The sequence below is a fragment of the Nerophis ophidion genome, linkage group LG24 (genome assembly GCF_033978795.1).
Source record: "Nerophis ophidion isolate RoL-2023_Sa linkage group LG24, RoL_Noph_v1.0, whole genome shotgun sequence".
NCBI classification, from domain to species: Eukaryota; Metazoa; Chordata; class Actinopteri; order Syngnathiformes; family Syngnathidae; genus Nerophis; species Nerophis ophidion.
In genome coordinates, this window is record NC_084634.1 from 36117674 (window position 1) to 36140617 (window position 22944).

Below are 22944 nucleotides of genomic sequence, written 5' to 3' on the forward strand. Positions count from 1 at the left end.
TGGAAACATCATGCTTTGGGGCTGTTTTTCTGCTAAGGGGACAGGACGATTGATCCGTTTTAAGGAAAGAATGAGTGAGATTTTGAGCCAAAACCTCCTTCCATCAGTGCGTGCTTTGAATGGTTGACCAAATACCCTAATTTACAAATAAATTCTTTAAAATTCCTGGATTTTTTTTCCCACATTCTCTCTCTCACAGTTGAAGTGTACCTATGATGAAAATGACAGACCTCTGTCATCATTTTAAGTGGGAGAACTTGCACAATCGATGGCTGACTAAATACTTTTTTGCCCCCACTGTAACACAAAATGCCCCAGAGCTATCTGTACATGGTAAATAATCATCTTTGGCTTATTAGTAGTTTAGCGTCGCATCTTTTTGTGTCATTTGTCGCTTTCACCAACCACCCACGCCGCCGTGTAATAGTCACAATTGTAAAGGGGAGCTTATCCCAGCGTTGTACATGAGATAAATAGACGGACTCGGAAGGGAAGGGAAGGGAAGTCCATTTTTTTAATGTTCCTGTGTTTGTATTTTCTAAACCTAATTTGGGTGGAGGCCGACGGGGCCCTTCTTAAAACTGTCCTGTAATCGTAGTGATGGCTTATTTGCTTCATATGAATTGTAGAATATTTGTAGTATATGTGCAGTTGGTAATTGTAAGATTATTCTTATCATCATTATTATTATTATTATTATTATTATTAGTTAAACTGAAAAAAAAAAGAGTCTCCTTGTGGTGTTTGACAGGCCTTGCAAACTTGTAGTGATGCTTTTATTCCCTCTGTACAGTTGTACATTTGTAAACGTTGATGCTGTAAATGGGATGTCTTTTACATTTTAGTGGGGAAAAAAAGGCTAAAAGTGTGCATTTTTTGACGTGTGTGTGTGTGTGTATTCATCACTCCTTTCCCCCTGTTTTGAATATAATGTATACAGTTTTATTTGAGCAATTATTTTGATGGGAGGTGTAAAAAAAAAAAAAAATAGTCCTTTTTAAAGCTTCATAATCTGGCATGTATTGTTTTTAATCTCTTACAAGAAAAAACAAAAAAAAGGGCCAGCCTCTATTTGTACTGGAGCTGCTGTTGATAGTCTTTCCCACGTGACACTTTTCAAAATGGATTTACAAACAAACAACGAATTCGGAGGCTGCCTTTTAACGTCTTCTGCTAACTTCACAGGATACCGCGAGAAATATTTTTGTACAGAAACAGTGCTGTATTTTGGCGCAGCCACTACCTTGTAAGCAAAAAAAAAAAAAAAAAAACAACAACAAAAAAAACAACATTGTAAAATATTGTCAATTATATAAATATGAACATATGAGTTTTGTCACACTGTCAAAGTCATGTACATTTTCGGGTGGCCTTATGTACATTTTCCAGATGTTAGATGAAGAAAACCAACTCAATTTGTTTTGTTTTTTTGGAGGCAGAATTGTGACTATGTATGATTAAACTGTTCTAACATTTCACCTGCATCGTGTTATTTATTCATGCTGTTTACTTTTGCCGGTGATTCAATCAGAAATTAAAGCTTCAAGCAGCGATGGACGGGTCCGCTTTGGCTGTTGCCCCCGCGACCCAAACCCTGATAAGCGTTAGAAGATGGATGGATAGTAGTTACTATTAGCAAACAGATCAAAGAGGCAAAAATAATATTTTTAGGAAAATTTTGTTTTGAAGGGGTTTTTGCCAACTTCCTGTTGATTTTAGCTGAATGAAGCGAGTGTATGAAATGTAGGTGTAAGTCAGACCTACATAGAGGTTTTTGTTTCATGTCTGTACAACATTCCTAACGAAAGTTACAAGGAGTTTTGTCCGTGTTTTTTCATAGGGGGCGCAAGAGCGCAATTATTTTTTCGGGGTTTGGTTTTTTATTAGATGGCAATTTTCGCCAGTCCTGATGTGTGTGTAAAATTTGGTGAGTTTTGAAGCATGTTAAGGGGGTCAAATTACATCTCGGCGTTTCTGGATGTTGTTGATAAATGGCTTTTGCTTTGCATAGTAGAGCTTTAACTTGCACTTTGAAGCATTTTAAGGGGGTCAAATTACAGCTCAAAGAGGCAAAAATGACCTTTTTTAGGAAACTTTGCGCAGGGGATCTTTGAAGGGTCGTAAAATCAAAACCAGAGCAGTTAGAAAAACTCTTTGTGCAACTTTTAATCAGAAGGGTTCAATCTCTTTCCTGTGCGAGTTTGAAGCCGACACAACACACGCGCTCAGAGGACATAATGTTTAAAAAAAAGGTGACGTGTTTTTACAAAACTTTTGTTTTGAAGGTGTAATTGCCAACTTCATGTTGATTTTTGCTGAAGGATGTCAATTAATGAAATGTAGGTCTAAATGAGACCTACATAGAGGTGTTTGTTTCATGTCTCTATGACATTCTTACTTGATGTTACAAGCAGTTTTGTCTGTTTTCTTCCCAAGAGCAGTTTTGTCAGTGTTTCATTCCTAGGGGGCGCTAGAGCGCAATTTTGAGTTTTAGGGTTTAATTTTTTATTGGATCGCAATTTTCACCACTCCTGATGTGTGTGTCGGGTTTGGTGAGTTTTGAAGCATTTTAAGGGGGTCAAATTACAGATCAAAGAAGCACAAATTACATTTTTTAGGAAACTTTTGTTTTGAAGGAGTTTTTGCCCACTTCCTGTTGATTTTTGCTGAAGGACGTCAGTGTATGAAATCTAGGTCTAAGTCAGACCTACATAGAGGTTTTTTGTTTCAGGTCTCTACGACATTCCTAACGGAAGTTACAAGCAGTTTTGTCTGTGTTTTTTCTTAGGGGGCGCTAGAGCGCAAATTTGAGTTTTGGTTTTTTGATTAGATCGCAATTTTCGCAGGTCCTGATGTTAAATTTGGTGAGTTTTGAAGCATGTTAAGGGGGTCAAATTACAGATCAAAGAGGCGGTGGTATAATAATAATAAAACCTTAGAAATACAATAGGGTCCTCTGTCCCAAAGGGACATTCGGTCCCGAATTACTTTTTATTTTATTTTTTAACAATTTTACTCCTGACTATTTCCATCCATCCGTTTTCTACCGCTTGTCCGGGTATTTGTTCTCTATGATTACAGTCGAGAGGAGCCAGATGAGGTGGTTCGGGCATCTGTTCAGGATGCCACCCGAACGCCTCCCTAAGGAGGTGTTTAGGGAACGTCCGACCGGTGGGAGGCCACGGGGAAGACCCAGGACACGTTGGGGAAGACTGTGTCTCCCGGCTGGCCTGGGAACGCCCTGGGATCCCCCAGGAAGAGCTGGACCAAGTAGCTGGGGAGAGGGAAGTCTGGGCTTCCCTGCTTAGGCTGCTGCCCCCGCGACCCGACCTCGGATAAGCAGAAGAAGACTTAATGAATGTATGGAGATAGGTAAGTTTTAATCTTATTTGATTGTATTGTGGGTTAGATGAAGAAAAACAAATATTTAGGAGGTAGAATTGTGACTAGGATGTCACCTGCATTTTGTTCATTATTAATGCTTTTTAGTTTTTAGCTCATGTTGGTGATTAAATCAGAAAATTACTGCATTGCACCGTCTTTAATTAAATAAGTTGTATTTTTATTTTTTTTAACAAGCGTGTACGGCAGTGGTTCTTAACCTTGTTGGAGGTACGGAACCCCAACAGTTTCATATGTGCATTCACTGAACCCTTTACTAGTTAAAAAAAATCAAATTCAAGACAAAGTTATATGTTTTTGGTAACACTTTAGTATAGGGAACATATTCTAAGTAACAAAGACTTAATTTTGTCATGATCTGTGGTCTGGATCATGTTTTTGTAATCTTTTTGTTAGTTTTTGGACTCTTTTAGTTCCTTTTTGCACTCCCGTGTTTTGTTTGGTTACCACTTATGATTTTCACCTGCCTCTGGTGTTCGGACCGTGCACCTGTTTCTAGTCAAGACCCTTATTTAAGCCTGTCTTTGCCAGTCAGTCGGCCTGGCGTCGTTGCTTGTTTTCATGCGATACCACAATTCATGTTGCTCGATTCATGTCGTGTCCACGAAAGTCTTCTTTATTTCTTGCCACAGTTTCGTGTTTGTTCCAAGCCATAGTTTGTTTGTTTGTTTCATGCCACAGTTTTGTGTTTGTTCCCCGCCATAGTTTGTTTGTTTACCTCATGCCCTGCCAAGATTTATCGAGTTAATAAATATGTTCCTACCTGCAAGCCTTGTCCGGAACAGTCCGTTTGCATCCCAGGAGAAGAAACCTCGCAGTAAGCTGGTGCACAAATTGAACCGTGCATGAACATCACCTTGTTCGAACAACAAAGTCAACAAAGTGCATAAACTCACAACAAATGACACACCTGCAAATCAGTCAGCCGTTGCCGTACCCGTAGTACGCCAAAGTTTTTATTTACACGATGAGTCGGGTGTGTTTAGAACCACTATTGTACGGTGTATTTCTTAGTGGGCGGGGCTTAAGACAGCATGAAGACGTCATGGGTAAACACAAGCAGGTGATTCCGGACATGACACAGTTAACGACTTTACTCCTGACTTTTTTTATTTATTCTCTATAATTATCAGAAAGTTTTAATCCTATTTGTTGGTCCTCTGGGTTAGATGAAGAAAAACATTTTTTTTGGGGGAGGCAGAATTGTTACTACGTTCAAACTGTTGTAACATTTCCCCTGCATTGTGTTATTTATTCATGCTTTTTACTTTTTCGCTCTTGCCGGTGATTAAATCAGAAAAATATTGCATTATTAAATGTAATTATTCTATTTTTTTAAAATCGTGTACGGTGTTTTTCTCAGTGGGCGGGGCCTACGGCAGCATGATGACGTCATGCCTCATGCACGACTTTACTCCTATTTATTTATTCTCTCTACAAATATCGGTAATTTTTAATCGTATTTGTTTGTATTGTTGGTTAGATGAAAAAAATCGACTATTTTTGGGGGGGGAGGCAGAATTGTGACTTCGTTTCAACTATTCTAACATTTCACCTGCATTGTGTTATTTATTCATGCTTTTTACTTTTTCGCTCTTTCCGGTGATTAAAGCAGAAAAATACTGCATTGTTATTAAATGTAATTATTTTTATTTTATTTTATTTTTTAAAAAGCGTGTACGGTGTATTTCTTAGTGGGCGGGGCCTAAGACCGCTTGATGACGTCATGCGTCATGCACGACTTTACTTCTATTTATTTATTCTCTACAATTATCGGTCATTTTTAATCGTATTTGTTCGTACTGTTGGTTAGATGAAAAAAATACATTTTTTTGGGGGGGGGGGGAGCAGTATTGTAGCTACGTTTAAACTGTTGTAACATTTCACCTGCATTGTGTTATTTATTCATGCTTTTTACTATTTTGCTCTTGCCGGTGATTAAATCAGAACAAATATTGCATTGTTATTAAATTTATTATTTTTTATTTTGTTTTATTTTTAAAAAAGCGTGCACGGTGTATTTCTCAGTGGGCGGGGCCTAAGACCGCTTGATGACGTCATGCACGACTTTACTTCTATTTATTCTCTACAATTATCGGTAATTTTTAATCGTATTTGTTTGTACTGTTGGTTAGATGAAATAAAACGACTATTTTTTTTTTTTTGGGAGGCAGAATTGTGACTAAAATTAAACCGTTCTAACATTTCTGCATTGTGTTATTTATTCATGCTTTTTACTTTTTAGCTCTTGCTGGTGATTATATCAGAAAACTGCCGCATTGTACTTTCATAAATTGAATTATTTTTAGTTTTATTTTAGTTTTATTTTTAACAAGCATTCTGGAAATGCTATTGCCAAACTAAAAAAGAACACTTGAAAAAAGAGAAATGAGGTGAAATCTAATGAGAAAAAGTTGCAATGTTGACACAAAGCTGCCATGCAGGCTGTTTTTTTTTCCTTTTGTCTTTCTTTATTTTTCTTTTTTTGCCATCGCTCAAAAAACAACAACAAAATGACAAAAAAAATCTATGTTATATTTAATTATTTTAAAGCAGTGGTTCTTAACCTGGGTTCGGTGAGTCGGCCTCAGGTGTTCGGCAGAGGTCAAAACACACCTGACTCATCGTGTAAATAAAAACGTCTCCCAATCGGCGTATTACGAGTACGGCAACAGCAGATTTCATTTGTTGTGAGTTTATTATGCACTGTGTTGTTTTGTGGTTTGAACAAGTTGATGTTCATGCACGGTTCTTTTTGTGCACCAGTAAAATAAAAACATGGTAACACTTTAGTATGGGGAACATTAATTAGTTTCTTATTAACATGCAAATTAGTAACATATTGGCTCTTAATTAGTCATTATTAAGTGTGTACCTCGGATCCAGGAGGAACAGTGTGGTTTTCGTCCTGGTCGTGGAACTGTCGACCAGACTCTGGGCAGGGTTCTTGAGGGTGCATGGGAGTTTGCCCAACCAGTCTACATGTGCTTTGTGGACTTGGAGAAGGCCTTCGACCGTGTCCCTCGGGAAGTCCTGTGGGGAGTGCTCAGAGAGTATGGGGTATCGGACTGTCTTATTGTGGCGGTCCGCTCCCTGTATGATCAGTGTCAGAGCTTGGTCCACATTGCCGGCAGTAAGTCGGTCACATTTCCAGTGAGGGTTGGACTCCGCCAAGACTGTCCTTTGTCACCGATTCTGTTCATAACTTTTATGGACAGAATTTCTAGGCGCAGTCAAGGCGTTGAGGGGTTCCGGTTTGGTGGCTACGGGATTAGGTCTCTGCTTTTTGCAGATGATGTAGTCCTGATGGCTTCATCTGACCGGGATCTTCAGCTCTCACTGGATCGGTTCGCAGCCGAGTGTGCAGCGACCGGAATGAGAATCAGCACCTCCAAGTCCGAGTCCATGGTTCTCGCCCGAAAAAGGGTGGAGTGCCATCCCCGGTTTGGGGGAGGAGACCCTGCCCCAAGTGGAGGAGTTCAAGTACCTAGGAGTCTTGTTCACGAGTGGGGGAAGAGTGGATTGTGAGATCGACAGGCGGATCGGTGCGGCGTCTTCAGTAATGCGGACGCTGTACCGATCCGTTGTGGGGAAGAAGGAGCTGAGCCGGAAGGCAAAGCTCTCAATTTACCGGTCGATCTACGTTCCCATCCTCACCTATGGTCATGAGCTTTGGGTCATGACCGAAAGGACAAGATCACAGGTACAAGCGGCCCAAATGAGTTCAGGTCTCTCCCTTAGAGATAGGGTGAGAAGCTCTGCCATCCGGGAGGAACTCAAAGTAAAGCCGCTGCTCCTTCACATGGAGAGGAGCCAGATGAGGTGGCTCGGGCATCTGGTCAGGATGCCACCCGAACGCCTCCCTAGGGAGGTGTTTAGGGCACGTCCAGTCGGTAGGAGGCCACTGGGAAGACCCAGGACACGTTGGGAAGACTATGTCTCCCGGCTGGCCTGGGAACGCCTCGGGATCCCCCGGGAAGAGCTAGACGAAGTGGCTGGGGAGAGGCAAGTCTGGGCTTCCCTGCTTAGGCTGCTGCCCCCGCGACCCGACCTCGGATAAGCGGAAGATGTTGGATGGATGGATGGAATAAGTGTGTATTAATGCCTTATTTGGCATGGCCTTATTATAACCCTAACTCTCTAACCCTAACCAAATAACTCTAAATTAAGTCTTTGTTACTTAGAATTATGGCTGCAACAACTAATTAAAATCGATTATAAAAATAGTTGTCGATGAATTTAGTCATCGATTCGTTGGATCTATGCTATGCGCATGCGCTGCGGTTACTTTTTTTATTTATTTAAAAAAAATATATATATAGTTTTTAAATGAACCTTTATTTATAAATCGCAACATTTACAAACAGCCAAGAAACAATAATCAAAATAAGTATCGTGCCAGTATGCTGTTTTTCAATAAAATACCGGAAAGGATAGAAATGTAGTTTGTCTCTTTTATCCGATTACTAATCGATGAATCAAAGTAATAATCGACAGATTAATCGATTATCAAATTAGTTATTTGCAGCCCTACTTAGAATATGTTCCCCTGGTGTCCAAAAACCTCAAATTTAAGTCTTTGTTACTTAGAATATATTCCCCATACTAAAGTGTTACCAAAAACATATACCGTATTTTTCGGACTATTAGTCACTCCGGAGTATAAATCACAACCATGGCCAAACTATGAAAAAAACCTTGATATATAATCCTGTCTTAAATTGTAAAAAAAAAACATTTAAATTGTATTTTTCACTAAAGAAGGGTTCGAAGAATGCGCAATCGAAACTGGTGGGGTTGGGTACCTCCAACAAGGTTAAGAAGCACTCTTTTAAAGGCTCCAATTACTTCAAGTATTTCACTTTAAAATGTTTTGTCTTGTAAATATTGCATATATTGTGTGGTTGCCATTTAAAAAACATCAGCGTTTTCTTTGAGAAAAGAGCATAAAACAAACAAAATAATAGTTCAAAACGTAAAATCGATAACTTGTCCTGTGATGAAAGTAAAAGAAAAACCTAATAAAAATGTATCACTATATGAGTGGGGCACCCTTTGGATCCCAAATATATTTATTGGTATTTTATTTATCTTTTCACTGTTCTTACTCGAAAAATATCAAGTAATTAAAATCAATGTTGTCCTGCATTATTGATCTTTTAAGACAGGGGTCACCAACGTGGTGCCCGTAAGGACCAGATGAGTCGCCCGCTGGCCTGTTCTAAAAATAGCTCAAATAGCAGCACTTACCAGTGAGCTGCCTCTATTTTTTAAATTGTATTTATTTACTAGCAAGCTGGTCTCACTTTGCTTGAAATTTTTAATTCTAAGAGAGACAAAACTCAAATAGAATTCGAAAATCCAAGAAAATATTTTAAAGAATTGGTCTTCACTTGTTTAAATACATTCATTTATTGTTTTGCTTTGCTTCTTTTAACTTTCAGAAAGACAATTTTACAGAAAAAATACAACCATAAAAATGATTTTAGGATTTTTAAACACATATACCATTTTACCTTTTAAATTCCTTCCTCTTCTTTCCTGACAATTTAAATCAATGTTCAAGTATTTTATTTTTTTTTATTGTAAAGAATAATAAATATATTTTTATTTCATTCTTAATTTTAGCTTCTGTTTTTTTTTTTTGACAAAGAACATTTGTGAAATATTTTTTCAAAATTATTATGATTTAAATTCAAAACAATTATTCTGGCAAATTTAGAAAATCTGTACAATCAAATTTAAATCTTATTTAAAAGTGTTTTGAATTTCTTTTAAAAAAATGTTGTTCTAGGAAAATCTAGAAGAAATAATGATTTGTCTTTGTTAGAAATATAGCTTGGTCCAATTTGTTATATATTCTAACAAAATGCCGATTGGATTTTAACCTATTTAAAACATGTCATCAAAATGCTACAATTAATCTTAATCAGGAAAAATTACTAATGATGTTCCATTAATTCTTTTTTTAGTTTTTTACAAAACATTCGAATTATCTAGTTTTTTTCTTCATTTTTTTCGGTTGAATTTTGAATTTTAAAGAGTCGAAATTGAAAATACACTATGTTTCAAATTTTTATTTTTATTTTTTTCATGTTTTCTCCTCTTTTAAACTGTTCAATTAAGTGTTTTTTTCATCATTTATTCTCTACAAAACGCTTTCCGTAAAAGGAAAAAAAATGTACGACGAGCTATCCTGGGTCCCGTTGAGGTTTGGTTGTTGCCCAATACAATGTAATCAGTGAACTATGATCAAGGCGAAATAAAAAAAAAGATCTTTCAAGCTACGGATTTGAACCCAGCAGTACTGCGTGAGAGGTAGCAGTCTTAACCATTGAGCTACCCTGAGTCTTGTTGAGGTCTGATTTTGACAGTATTTTGTTCTATCTCTATCATATTTTAGTAAACCAGGAGTTTTCGATTACATTTGTGCATGGAACACAATCCGCAAAAAGCAGAGACCTAATCCTGCAGCCACCAAACCCGATTCCCTCAACGCCTTGACTGCACCCAGAAATTCTGTCCATAAAAGTTATGAACAGAGTCTGTGACAAAGGACAGCCTTGGCGGAGTCCAACCCTCACTGGAAACGGGTTTCACTTACTACCGGCAATGCGGACCAAGCTCTGACACTGATCATACAGGGAGTGGACCGCCACAACCAGACAGTCCGATACCCCAGACTCTCTGAGCACTCCCCACAGGACTTCCCGAGGGACACGGTCGAATGCCTTCTCCAAGTCCACAAAGCACATGTAGACTGGTTGGGCAAACTCCCATGCACCCTCAAGAACCCTGCCGAGCGTATAGAGCTGGTCCACAGTTCTACGACAAGGACGAAAACCACACTGTTCCTCCTGAATCCGAGGTTCGACTATCCGGCGTAGCCTCCTCTCCAGTACACCTGAATAAACCTTACCAGGAAGGCTGAGGAGTGTGATCCCACGATAGTTGGAACACACCCTCCGGTCCCCCTTCTTAAAGAGAGGGACCACCACCCCGGTCTGCCAATCCAGAGGTACCGCCCCCGATGTCCACGCAATGCTGCAGAGTCTTGTCAACCAAGACAGCCCCACAGCATCCAGAGCCTTAAGGAACTCCGGGCGGGTCTCACCTTGCCGCCGAGGAGCTTTTTAACTACCTCAGCAACCTCAGCCGCAGAAATAGGAGAGTCCACCACAGATTCCCCAGGCACCGCTTCCTCATAGGAAGACGTGTTGGTGGGATTGAGGAGGTCTTCGAAGTATTCCCTCCACCGATCCACAACATCCGCAGTCGAGGTCAGCAGAACACCATCCGCAGCATACACGGTGTTGACAGTGCACTGCTTCCCCTTCCTGAGGCGGCGTATGGTGAACCAGAATCGCTTCGAAGCCGTCCGGAACTCAATTTTCATGGCTTCTCCGAACTCCTCCCATGTCCGAGTTTTTGCCTCCGCGACCGCTAAAGCTGCACACCGCTTGGCCCGTCGGTACCCGTCCACTGCTTCCGGAGTCCTATGAGCCAAAAGAACCCGATAGGACTCCTTCTTCAGCTTGACAGCATCCCTCACCGCTGGTGTCCACCAACGGGTTCTGGGATTACCGCCACGACAGGCACCAACAACCTTGCGGCCACAGCTCCAATCAGCCGCCTCGACAATAGAGGTGCGGAACATGGTCCACTCGGACTCAATGTCCAGCACCTCCCTCGTGACATTTTCAAAGTTCTTCCAGAGGTGGGAATTGAAACTCTCCCTGACAGGAGACTCTGCCAGACGTTCCCAGCAGACCCTCACAGTGCGCTTGGGCCTGCCAGGTCTGTCCGGCATCCTCCCCCACCATCGCAGCCAACTCACCACCAGGTGGTGATCACTAGAAAGCTCCGCCCCTCTCTTCGCCCGAGTGTCCAATATATGAGGTCGATGACACAACTACAAAGTCGATCATTGAACTGCGGCCTAGGGTGTCCTGGTGCACATATGGACACCCTTATGTTTGAACATGGTGTTTGTTATGGACAATCCGTGACGAACACAAAAGTCCAATAACAAAACACCACTCTGGTTTAGATCCGGGCGGCCATTCTTCCCAATCACGCCTCTCCAGTTTTCACTGTCGCTCCCAACATGAGAGTTGAAGTCCCCCAGTAGGACAAGGGAATCACCCGGGGGAGCACTTTCCAGTACTCCCTCGAGTGTACCCAAAAAGGGTGGGTACTCTGAACTGCAGTTTGGTGCGTAAGCACAAACAACAGTCAGGACCCGAAGGCGGAGGGAATCTACCCTTTCGTCCACTGGGTTAAACTCCAACGTTCAGGCTTTGAGCCGGGGGGCAACGAGAATTGCCACCCCGGCCCGTCGCCTCTCACTGCTGGCAACGCCAGAGTGGAAGAGAGTCCAGTCCCTCTCGAGAGAACTGGTTCCAGAGCCCTTGCTGTGCGTCGAGGTCAGTCCGACTATATCCAACCGGAACTTCTCTACCTCGCCCACTAGCTCAGGCTCCTTCCCCCCCAGTGAGGCGACGTTCGACGTCCCAAGAGCTAGCTTCTGTAGCCGAGGATCGGACCGCCAAGTGCCCTGCCTTCGGCTGCTGCCCAGCTCACAATGCACCCGACCTCTATGGCCCCTGCTATGAGTGGTGAGCCCATTGGAGGGATGACCCACGTTGCCTCTTCGGGATGTGCCCATGGGAACAGGCCCGACCACCAGGCGCTCGCCATCGTGCCCCAACTCCGGGCCTGGCTCCAGAGCGGCGCCCCGGTGACCCACGTCCAGGCGAGGGAAACCTGAGTCCATTATGTTGTAATTCCATAGAAGTCTTTGAGCTGCTCTTTGTCTGATCCCTCACCTAGGACCTGTTTGTCTTGGGAGACCCTACCAGGGGGCATGAAAGCCCCCAGACAACATAGCTCTATGATCATTGGGACACGCAAACTCCTCTACCACGATAAGGTGGCAGCTCAGAGAGGAGGACAGAAATTGAGCAAATTGGCTATTATTTAAGTGTGTATCAAACTGGGAGCCCTTCGCATTAATCAGTACCCAAGAAGTAGCTCTTGGTTTCAAAAAGGTTGGTGACCCCTGTTTTAGGACTTTAATTACTGCATATTTCAGTTTTACTATAAAAAAAAAAAGTAGTTTTTGACAGAAAATCCATAAAACCTTTTTTGTATTACTTTATATCAACTTGAAGTTAATATAGAGATTTATTGTAAGTGTTAAAAAAAAATAAAAAATAACAATTTCACTTATTTTTAACATTTAATGGCTGGGACCCTTTGTGGTCCCCGGGACCCTTAAAGGTACAATAATAAAAAAAAATCCATACATTTTGGTTTGAAAATTACAAAACAGCACAATGCTTAAATTTTTCCATGTGCGGCCCTCAGTGGAAAAAGTTAGGACACCCCCGGTGAGAAGTGTATATCTTAGTGGGCGGGGGTTAAGAAGCACGATGACGTCATGGGAAAACAAGCAGGTGATTCCAGACATGACACGGTTAACGACTTTACTCCTGACTATTTATCACTTATATCTAATTACAGTCCACACGTCGGTAAGTTTTAATCTTATTTGTTTATACTGTGTACACAATTAAGGCTAATTTATATGTATCGTGTAGATTTAAGTCTTACTGAAACGTCTTTGCATTTCGAAGTCGCAGTTTCGTCTCACTTCCGGGTTTATTTCTGTTAGTTTGGGTTTATTTTGCACGTATTTCGATGACTAAGTTCTGAAAAATGTTACTAATAGTTTATTTTTGGTAAGTTAAGTAGAAAAGGCTCTTTTAAAACAGTCTTGCGGCGTCAATGTAACCGCAATATTACATTGATAAATATATATTTTTTTATTCAGATCTTGCATCGTAAATATTTTCTTGCCTCAAATTTGCTCTTTCATCGTCCACTACAACTAGCTAAAGCAACGAAATGTCGTTCTGACCTTTACTGTAAAGTTCAAATTTTAATGACAATAAAAGAATGTCTAAGTCTACATGTAAAAAAATTAAAAATAAAATACAAAGGAGAAGTATTACCGCAGACATCCGGTGGGGCGGGAAGCGGGGGGGGGGGGGGGGGGGGTGGGGGGGGTGTCTGGCAGAAATATTTATCATGTGGAAACTTTCATTTTCTCCACATTTACATTCTCTGTCATTTAGTTTCGGGCCTCAGCAAAAGATTTGGACGTGTTCGGCTCAGGTAATCATCCAACTTATTATTTTCAATGTACAAACCCTGTTTCCATATGAGTTGGGAAATTGTGTTGGATGTAAATATAAACGGCATACAATAATTTGCAAATCCTTTCAACCCATATTCAATTGAATGCACTACAAAGACAACATATTTGATGTTCAAACTCATAAACTTTTTTTTTTTTTTTGCAAATAATAATGAATTTAGAATTGAATGACTGCAACACGTGCCAAAGTAGTTGGGAAAGGGCATGTTCACCACTATGTTACATCACAACACTCACTTAAAGTTTGGGAACTGAGGAAACTAATTGTTGAAGCTTTGAAAGTGGAATTCTTTCCCATTCTTGCTTGATGTACAGCTTAAGTTGTTCAACAGTCCGGGGTCTTGTTGTCGTATTTTACGCTTCATAATGCGCCACACATTTTCGATGTGAGACATGTCTGGACTGCAGGCGGGCCAGGAAAGTACCCGCACTCTTTTACTACGAAGCCACGCTGTTGTAACATGTGGCTTGGCATTGTTTTGCTGAAACAAGCAGGGGCGTCCATGATAACGTTCCTCGGATGACAACATATGTTGCTCCAAAACCTGTATGGACCTTTCAGCATTAATGGTGCCTTCACAGATGTGTAAGTTACACATGCCTTGGGCACTAATACACCCCCATACCATCACAGATGCAGGCTTTTCAACTTTGCGCCTAGAACAATCCGGATGGTTATTTTCCTCTTAGTTCCAGAGGACACCACGTCCACAATTTCCAAATATAATTTGAAATGTGGACTCGTCAGACCACAGAACACTTTTCCACTTTGCATCAGTCCATCATAGATGAGCTTGGGCCCAACGAGGCCGGCGGCGTTCCTTGGTGTTGTTGATAAATAGCTTTCGCTTTGCATAGTAGAGTTTTAACTTGCACTTACAGATGTAGCGACCAACTGTAGTTACTGACAGTGGTTTTATGAAGTGTTCCTGAGCCCCTGTGGTGATATCCTTTACACACTGATGTTTGGTTTTTGGTGCAGTACCGCCTGAGGGATCAAAGGTCCGTAATATCATCGCTTACGTGCAGTGATTTCTCCAGATTCTCTGAACCTTTTGATGATTTTACGGACCGTAGATGGTAAAATCCCTAAATTCCTCGCAATAGCTCATTGAGAAATGTTGTTTTAAGACTGTTTGACAATTTGCTTACAAATTGGTGTACCTCGCCATATCCTTGTTTGTGAATGACTTAGCATTTCATAGAAAGCTGCTTTTATCAATCAATCAATCAATCAATCAATCAATGTTTATTTATATAGCCCCAAATCACAAATGTCTCAAAGGACTGCACAAATCATTACGACTACAACATCCTCGGAAGAACCCACAAAAGGGCAAGGAAAACTCACACCCAGTGGGCAGGGACAATTCACATCCAGTGGGACGCCAGTGACAATGATGACTATGAGAAACCTTGGAGAGGACCTCAGATGTGGGCAACCCCCCCCCCCCTAGGGGACCGAAAGCAATTGATGTCGAGCGGGTCTAACATGATACTGTGAAAGTTCAATCCATAGTGGCTCCAACACAGCCGCGAGAGTTCAGTTCAAGCGGATCCAAGACAGCAGCGAGAGTCCCGTCCACAGGAGACCATCTCAAGCGGAGGCGGATCAGCAGCGTAGAGATGTCCCCAACCGATACAGGCGAGCGGTCCATCCTGGGTCCCGACGAGCGGTCCATCCTGGGTCTCGACTCTGGACAGCCAGTACTTCATCCATGGTCATCGGACCGGACCCCCTCCACAAGGGAGGGGGGGGACATAGGAGAAAGAAAAGAAGCGGCAGATCAACTGGTCTAAAAAGGAGGTCTATTTAAAGGCTAGAGTATACAGATGAGTTTTAAGGTGAGACTTAAATGCTTCTACTGAGGTAGCATCTCGAACTGTTACCGGGAGGGCATTCCAGAGTACTGGAGCCCGAACGGAAAACGCTCTATAGCCCGCAGACTTTTTTTGGGCTCTAGGAATCACTAATAAGCCGGAGTCTTTTGAACGCAGATTTCTTGCCGGGACATATGGTGCAATACAATCGGCAAGATAGGATGGAGCTAGACCGTGTAGTATTTTATACGTAAGTAGTAAAACCTTAAAGTCACATCTTAAGTGCACAGGAAGCCAGTGCAGGTGAGCCAGTACAGGCGTAATGTGATCAAACTTTCTTGTTCTTGTCAAAAGTCTAGCAGCCGCATTTTGTACCAACTGTAATCTTTTAATGCTAGACATGGGGAGACGCAAAAATAATACGTTACAGTAATCGAGACGAGACGTAACAAACGCATGGATACCCAATCATGGCACCCACCTGTTCCCAATTAGCCTGCACACCTGTGGGATGTTCCAATGAAGTGTTTGACGAGCATTCCTCAACTTTATCAGTATATATTGCCACCTTTCCCAACTTATTTGTCACTTGTTGCAGCCATGAAATTCTAAGGTAATTATTATTTGCAAAAAAAATAAAGTTTATCAGTTTGGACATCAAATATGTTGTCTTTGTTGCATATTCAACTGAATATGGGTTGAAAAGGATTTGCAAATCATTGTATTCCGTTTATATTTACATCTAACACAATTTCCCAACTCATATGGTAACAGGGTTTGTATATCAATCAATGTTTACTTATACAGCCCTAAATCACGGATGTCTCAAAGGGCCGCACAAGCCACAACGCACTTTATCTGTTCTAAAATGGAATCTTTCCCCTTTTCTACCACAGGTGCTAGTGATGGAGAGTCTGAAACTAAAGCTGAACAGGTCGGTCTCACTGTGCATGCATGAATATTTACAGTATAAATGATTAAATAAAATGATTGGGTTTAATATTTGTGTTCTAGGGTGGTTCAACGCTGACTTTGGAAGAACTACAATGGCTTGCAAAAGACACAGACTCAGCCATTTTTATTCAGACAAAAAGCATCTGGAAGAATGAAGACGTTGTTGCAGGTCCTCTTAAATATATAGTTAAAATTATATGTATATATATATATATATATATATATATATATTTATATATATAAAGTACAGGCCAAAAGTTTGGACACACCTTCTCATTTCAATGTGTTTTCTTTTATTTTCCTGACTATTTACATTGTAGGTTGTCACTGAAGGCATCAAAACTTTTGACACCTTGTGAAGTGAAAACAATTTGAGGTGACTACCTCTTGAAGCTCATGGAGAGAATGCCAAGAGTGTGCAAAAAAGTAATCAGGGCAAAGGGTGGTTATTTTGAAGAACGTAGAATACAAAACATGCCTTCAGTGACAATCTACAACTTAAATAGTCATGAAAATAAAGAAAACCCAATGAATGAGAAGGTGTGTCCAAACTTTTGGTCTGTACTGTCCTGTTTTTTATTGTTTAAAATTTAAAAAAATACTGAAAATAGTGCTGTCAAATGATTTTATATTGTGTAACATTTTCATATTAGTCACACATTTGAATTTGGATTAATCATATATATATATATATATATATATATATATATATATATATATATATATATATGTACAGTGGGGCAAAAAAGTATTGTGCAAGTTCTCCCACTTAAAATGATGACAGAGGTCTGTAATTTTCATCATAGGTACACTTCAACTGTGAGAGACAGAATGTGAAAAAAAAATACAGGAATTCACATTGTAGGAATTTTAAAGAATTTATTTGTAAATTATGGTGGACAATAAGTATTTGGTCAACCATTCAAAGCTCTCACTGATGGAAGGTTTGGCCTCAAAATCTCATGATACATGGCCCCATTCATTCTTTCCTTAACACGCATCAATCGTCCTGTCCCCTTAGCAGAAAAACAGCCCCAAAGCATGATATTTCCACCACCATGCTTCACAGTAGGTATGGTGTTCTTGGGATGCAACTCAGTATTCTTCTTCCTCCAAACACGACGAGTTGAGTTTATACCAAAAAGTTCTATTTTGGTTTCATCTGACCACATGACATTCTCCCAATCCTTTGCCGTATCATCCATGTATCCATTTTGGTATAAACTCAACTCATCGTGTTTGGAGGAAGATTACTGAGTTGCATCCCAAGAACACCACACCTACTGTGAAGCATGGGGGTGGAAACATCATGCTTTGGAGCTGTTTTTCTGCTAAGGGGACAGGACGATTGATCCATGTTAAGGAAAGAATGAATGGGGCCATGTATCGTGAGATTTTCAGCCAAAACCTCCTTCCATCAGTGAGAGCTTTGAATGGGTGACCAAATACTTATTTTCCACCATAATCTACAAATAACTTCTTTAAAATTCCTACAGTGTGAATTCCTGGATTTTTTTCCCACATTCTTTCTCTCACAGTTGAAGTGTACCTATGATGAAAATTACAGACCTCTGTCATCATTTTAAGTGGGAGAACTTGCACAATTGGTGGCTGACTAACTACGTTTTTGCCCCACTGTGTACATATATATATATATATATATATATATATATATATATATATATATATATATATATATATATATATATATATATATATATATATGGAACTTGATTGTTATTGCACAATTAAATTGTATCATTGATATACACATTATGTTAAGTAATAGTGTTTTTTGTGTGCACAGGTGTTGTTGCAGGGGGAGTTTTGGGTGCAATTGTTGCAGTACTGGTGGCAATATTCCTCTACAAAAGGCAGAAGAGTGATCAAGGAGCAAGTTCTTTAGGCCAGCAGATGACCTCACAAGATTACCTGTGATTTTTTTTTTTTTTTTTGTAAAGCTGACTGGTGCTGTCAAGCAGTGCCAAAATGGAGGCGTATGTACAGTATTACTACTTTATTTATTGTTAATATGGAACTTTTAGCATCATAGTTTGATGGCAAATATTTCATTTCAGAAAATACCAGCGTATTAGTGCGTGGTTCTTAACCATAGGGTCGGGCTGTGATCGGGATGCCTAAACATATCTGTTTCTCAGCCGTGGTCCATATGGGCCGGGGCAGTACTCAGTTGTAATACACACTTCCACCACTTGTGGCAGTAATGACAATATCAAACAAACAGAAGAAGTCTGGAGCTGAAGTCGCAGAGATGTTTCTTAAGCGCAAAAATTATGACGAAAGTGGCAAAGCTGTGTTTTCATTCGCGCCTAAATTTTATTGATATTTTTATTAGGAAACATATGTATTACCATTATTATCCATCCATCCATTTTCTACCGCTTATTCCCTATTGGGGACGCGGGGGGCGCTGGCGCCTATCTCAGCTACAATATTAATTTAATCACAATTTATTTAATTCTTTTTTTACTAGTCCATACTTTTCTTGTATATTTGATTAGTGTTTGTTTTTGTAATCAGCCTGACCTCAGCCTCAATAATAATATTTGTGACTAACCCATGCTTCAGGTGTATCCTGTTAAACAGTCACTAGATATAATGACTAAAATCCAGACTAAGAGTACTAATATTGTAGTGGGCCCCGGGCCACTGTGTAGTAGAAAAGTTGACTCCTTAGGTCAAAAATCCCAGAAAGTTTAGTGTGAGTATGTATATATATATATATATATATATATATATATATATGTATATATATATATATATATGTATATGTATATATATATATATATATGTATATATATATATATATATATATATATATATATATATATATATTATATAATTTATTATTATTATTGTCTATTGTGAGAGAACTGTGGTGAATTTCCTCCAAGAATCAATAAAGTACTTTCTATCATGATCCGCTACTTGGATTATGGCATATTCTGGTTTTGTTCTGTTTTGTATCACATCCTGTTAGTATTTTGTTTTCCTTAGTTCCTGGTGGCACTTCCTGTTTTGTTCCGTTTCTATATTAACGCATTTGTGTGACCTGCCTTTTGATTATTCCCCTCCATTTAAGCCTGCCCTTGTTTGTCATTCGTCCTCGCAGTGTATAAAATGAATCAATTGCTTTTGTAGTCGTTATTTTCCATGCAATACCGCATGGACCCAAATCTGAGACGGTATTATGTCCCGAGAAGACAATCTGAAAAAGACATCGTATACGCAAAGTTGAATTATACAAAATCCAAAACCAGTAAAATTGGCACGTTGTGTAAATGGGAAATAAAAACAGGATACAATGATTTGGTAATCATTTTCAACTTATATTCAATTGAGTGGACTGCAAAGACAAGATATTTAATGTTCAAACTGAGAAATATAATATTTTTTTGGCAAATAATCATTAACTTAGAATTTAATGGCAGCAACACATTGCTAAAAAGTTGGCACAGGGGCATTTTTACCACTGTGTTACATGGCCTTTCCTTTTAACAACACTCAGTAAACGTTTGGGAACTGAGAAAACCATTTTTGAAGCTTTTCAGGTGGAATTCTTTCTCATTCTTGCTTGTACAGCTTATGTTGTTCAACATCCGTTGTGATATTTTAGGCTTCATATTGCACCACACATTTTCAATGGGAGACAGGTCTGGACTACAGGCAGGCCAGTCTAGTACCCGCACTCTTTTACTATGAAGCCACGCTGTTGGAACACGTGGCTTGGCAATGTCTTGCTGAAATAAGCAGGGGCGTCCATGATAACGTTACTTGGATGGCAACATATGTTGCTCCAAAACCTGTATGTACCTTTTCAGCATTAATGGGGCCTTCACAGATGTGTAAGTTACCCATGCCTTTGGGGCACTTATACACCCCCATACCATCACAGATGCTGGCTTTTGAACTTTGCGCCTAGAACAATCCAGACAATTATTTTCCTCTTTGTTCCCAAGGACACAACGTCCACATTTCCCCCAAAAAATTGACCACAGAACACTTTTCCACTTTGCATCAGTCCATATTAGATGAGCTTGGGCCCAGTGAAGCCGGCGGCCTTTCTGGGTGTTGTTGATAAATGGCTTTCGCTTTGCATAGTATAGTTTTAACTTGCACTTACAGATGTAGCGACGCACTGTAGTTACTGACAGTGGTTTTCTGAAGTGTTCCTGAGCCCATGTGGTGATATACTTCACAAACTGATGTCGGTTTTTGATGCAGTACCGCCTGAGGGATCGTGCAGTGATTTCTCCAGATTCTCTGAACCTTTTGATGATATTACGGACCGTAGATGGTGAAACTTCTAAATTGCTTGCAATAGTTTGTTGAGAAATGTTGTTCTTAAACGGTTCGACAATTTGCTCACGCATTTGTTGACAAAGTGGTGACCCTCGCCCCGTCCTTGTTTGTGAATGACTGAGTATTTCATGGAAGCTGCTTTTATACCCAATCATGGCACCCACCTGTTCCCAATGAGCCTGTTCACCTGTGGGATGTTCCACATAAGTGTTTGATGAGCATTCCACAACTTTCTCAGTCTTTTTTGCCACTTGTGCCAGCTTTTTTTAAACATGTTGCAGGCATGAAATACCAAATGAGCTAATATTTGCAAAAAAATAAAGTTTCCCTTTTTTGGGGTCGCGGGGGGCGCTGGCGCCTATCTCAGCTACAATCGGGCGGAAGGCAGGGTACACCCTGGACAAGTCGCCATCTCATCGCAGGGCCAACACAGATAGACAGACAACATTCACACTCACATTCACACACTAGGGCCAATTTAGTGTTGCCAATCAACCTATCCCCAGGTGCATGTCTTTGGAAGTGGGAGGAAGCCGGAGTACCCGGAGGGAACCCACGCATTCACGGGGAGAACATGCAAACTCCACACAGAAAGATCCCGAGCCTGGATTTGAACCCAGGGACTGCAGGACCTTCGCATTGTGAGGCAGACGCACTAACCCCTCTGCCACCGTGAAGCAGTGGGACCGTTTCAGATGTAATTAGATACATTCACCAAGATAATTCTGGAAAATTTTCTTATCTGCTTATTGTTTTAATAGTGTTTTAGTGAGATTGTAAAGTCATACCTGAAAGTCGGATGGCTGCGGTAAACGCCAGTGTCTCTGAGAGAAGCCAATTCAGGAGCCAAGATCACACTTGCCTTTTTGAGCTACAGCACTGAAATCTCCGGTAAGAGCTAACTTAATATCACAATTTCCCCATCCAAAAACTTGCTGGTTGACATAGAGAAACATGTTCGCTTGACCGCTCTGTGTTAAAGCTTCACAACAAACAAAGAAACACCGGCTGTGTTTCGCTTGCTAAAGGCAGCCGCAATCCACCGCTTTCCACCAATCAATCATCAATCAATCAACGTTTACTTATATAGCCCTAAATCACTAGTGTCTCAAAGGGCTGCACAAACCACCACGACATCCTCGGTAGGCCCACATAAGGGCAAGGAAAACTCACACCCAGTGGGACATTGGTGACAATAATGACCCAGTGGACGTCGGTGACAATGATGACTATGAGAACCTTAGAGAGGAGGAAAGCAATGGATGTCTGAAATGGACTACTGTAACGTATTATTTTCGGGTCTCCCATGTCTAGCATTAAAGATTACAGTTGGTACAAAATGCGGCTGCTAGACGTTTGACAAGAACAAGAAAGTTTGATCACATTACGCCTGTACTGGCTCACCTGCACTGGCTTCCTGTGCACTTAAGATGTGACTTTAAGGTTTTACTACTTACGTATAAAATACTACACGGTCTAGCTCCATCCTATCTTGCCGATTGTATTGTACCATATGTCCCGGCAAAAAATCTGCGTTCAAAGGACTCCGGCTTATTAGTGATTCCCAAAGCCCAAAAAAAGTCTGCGGGCTATAGAGCATTTTCCGTTCGGGCTCCAGTACTCTGGAATGCCCTCCCGGTAACAGTTCGCGATGCTACCTCAGTAGAAGCATTTAAGTCTCACCTTAAAACTCATTTGTATACTCTAGCCTTTAAATAGACTCCCTTTTTAGACCAGTTGATCTGCCGTTTCTTTTCTTTTTCTTCTATGTCCCACTCTCCCGTGTGGAGGGGGTCCGGTCCGATCCGGTGGCCATGTACTGCTCGCCTGTGTATCGGCTGGGGACATCTCTGCGCTGCTGGTCCGCCTACGCTTGGGATGGTTTCCTGCTGGCTCCGCTGTGAACGGGACTCTCGCTGCTGTGTCTTGGATCCTCTTTGGACTGGACTCTCGCGACTGTGTTGTATCCATTGTGGATTGAACTTTCACAGTATCATGTTAGATCCGCTCGACATCCACCAACAGCGTTCTTCTTTGACGTCTCCATTATTAGTTGAACAAATTGCAAAAGATTCAGCAACACAAATGTCCAATATACTGTGTAATTATGCGATGAAAAGAGACAACTTTTAGTCGTGAGGGGTTCTGAGCTAGTATGTCCCTACAACCAATAACGTCACAAACACGCGTCATCCTTCCGTGACGTTTTCAACAGGATACCT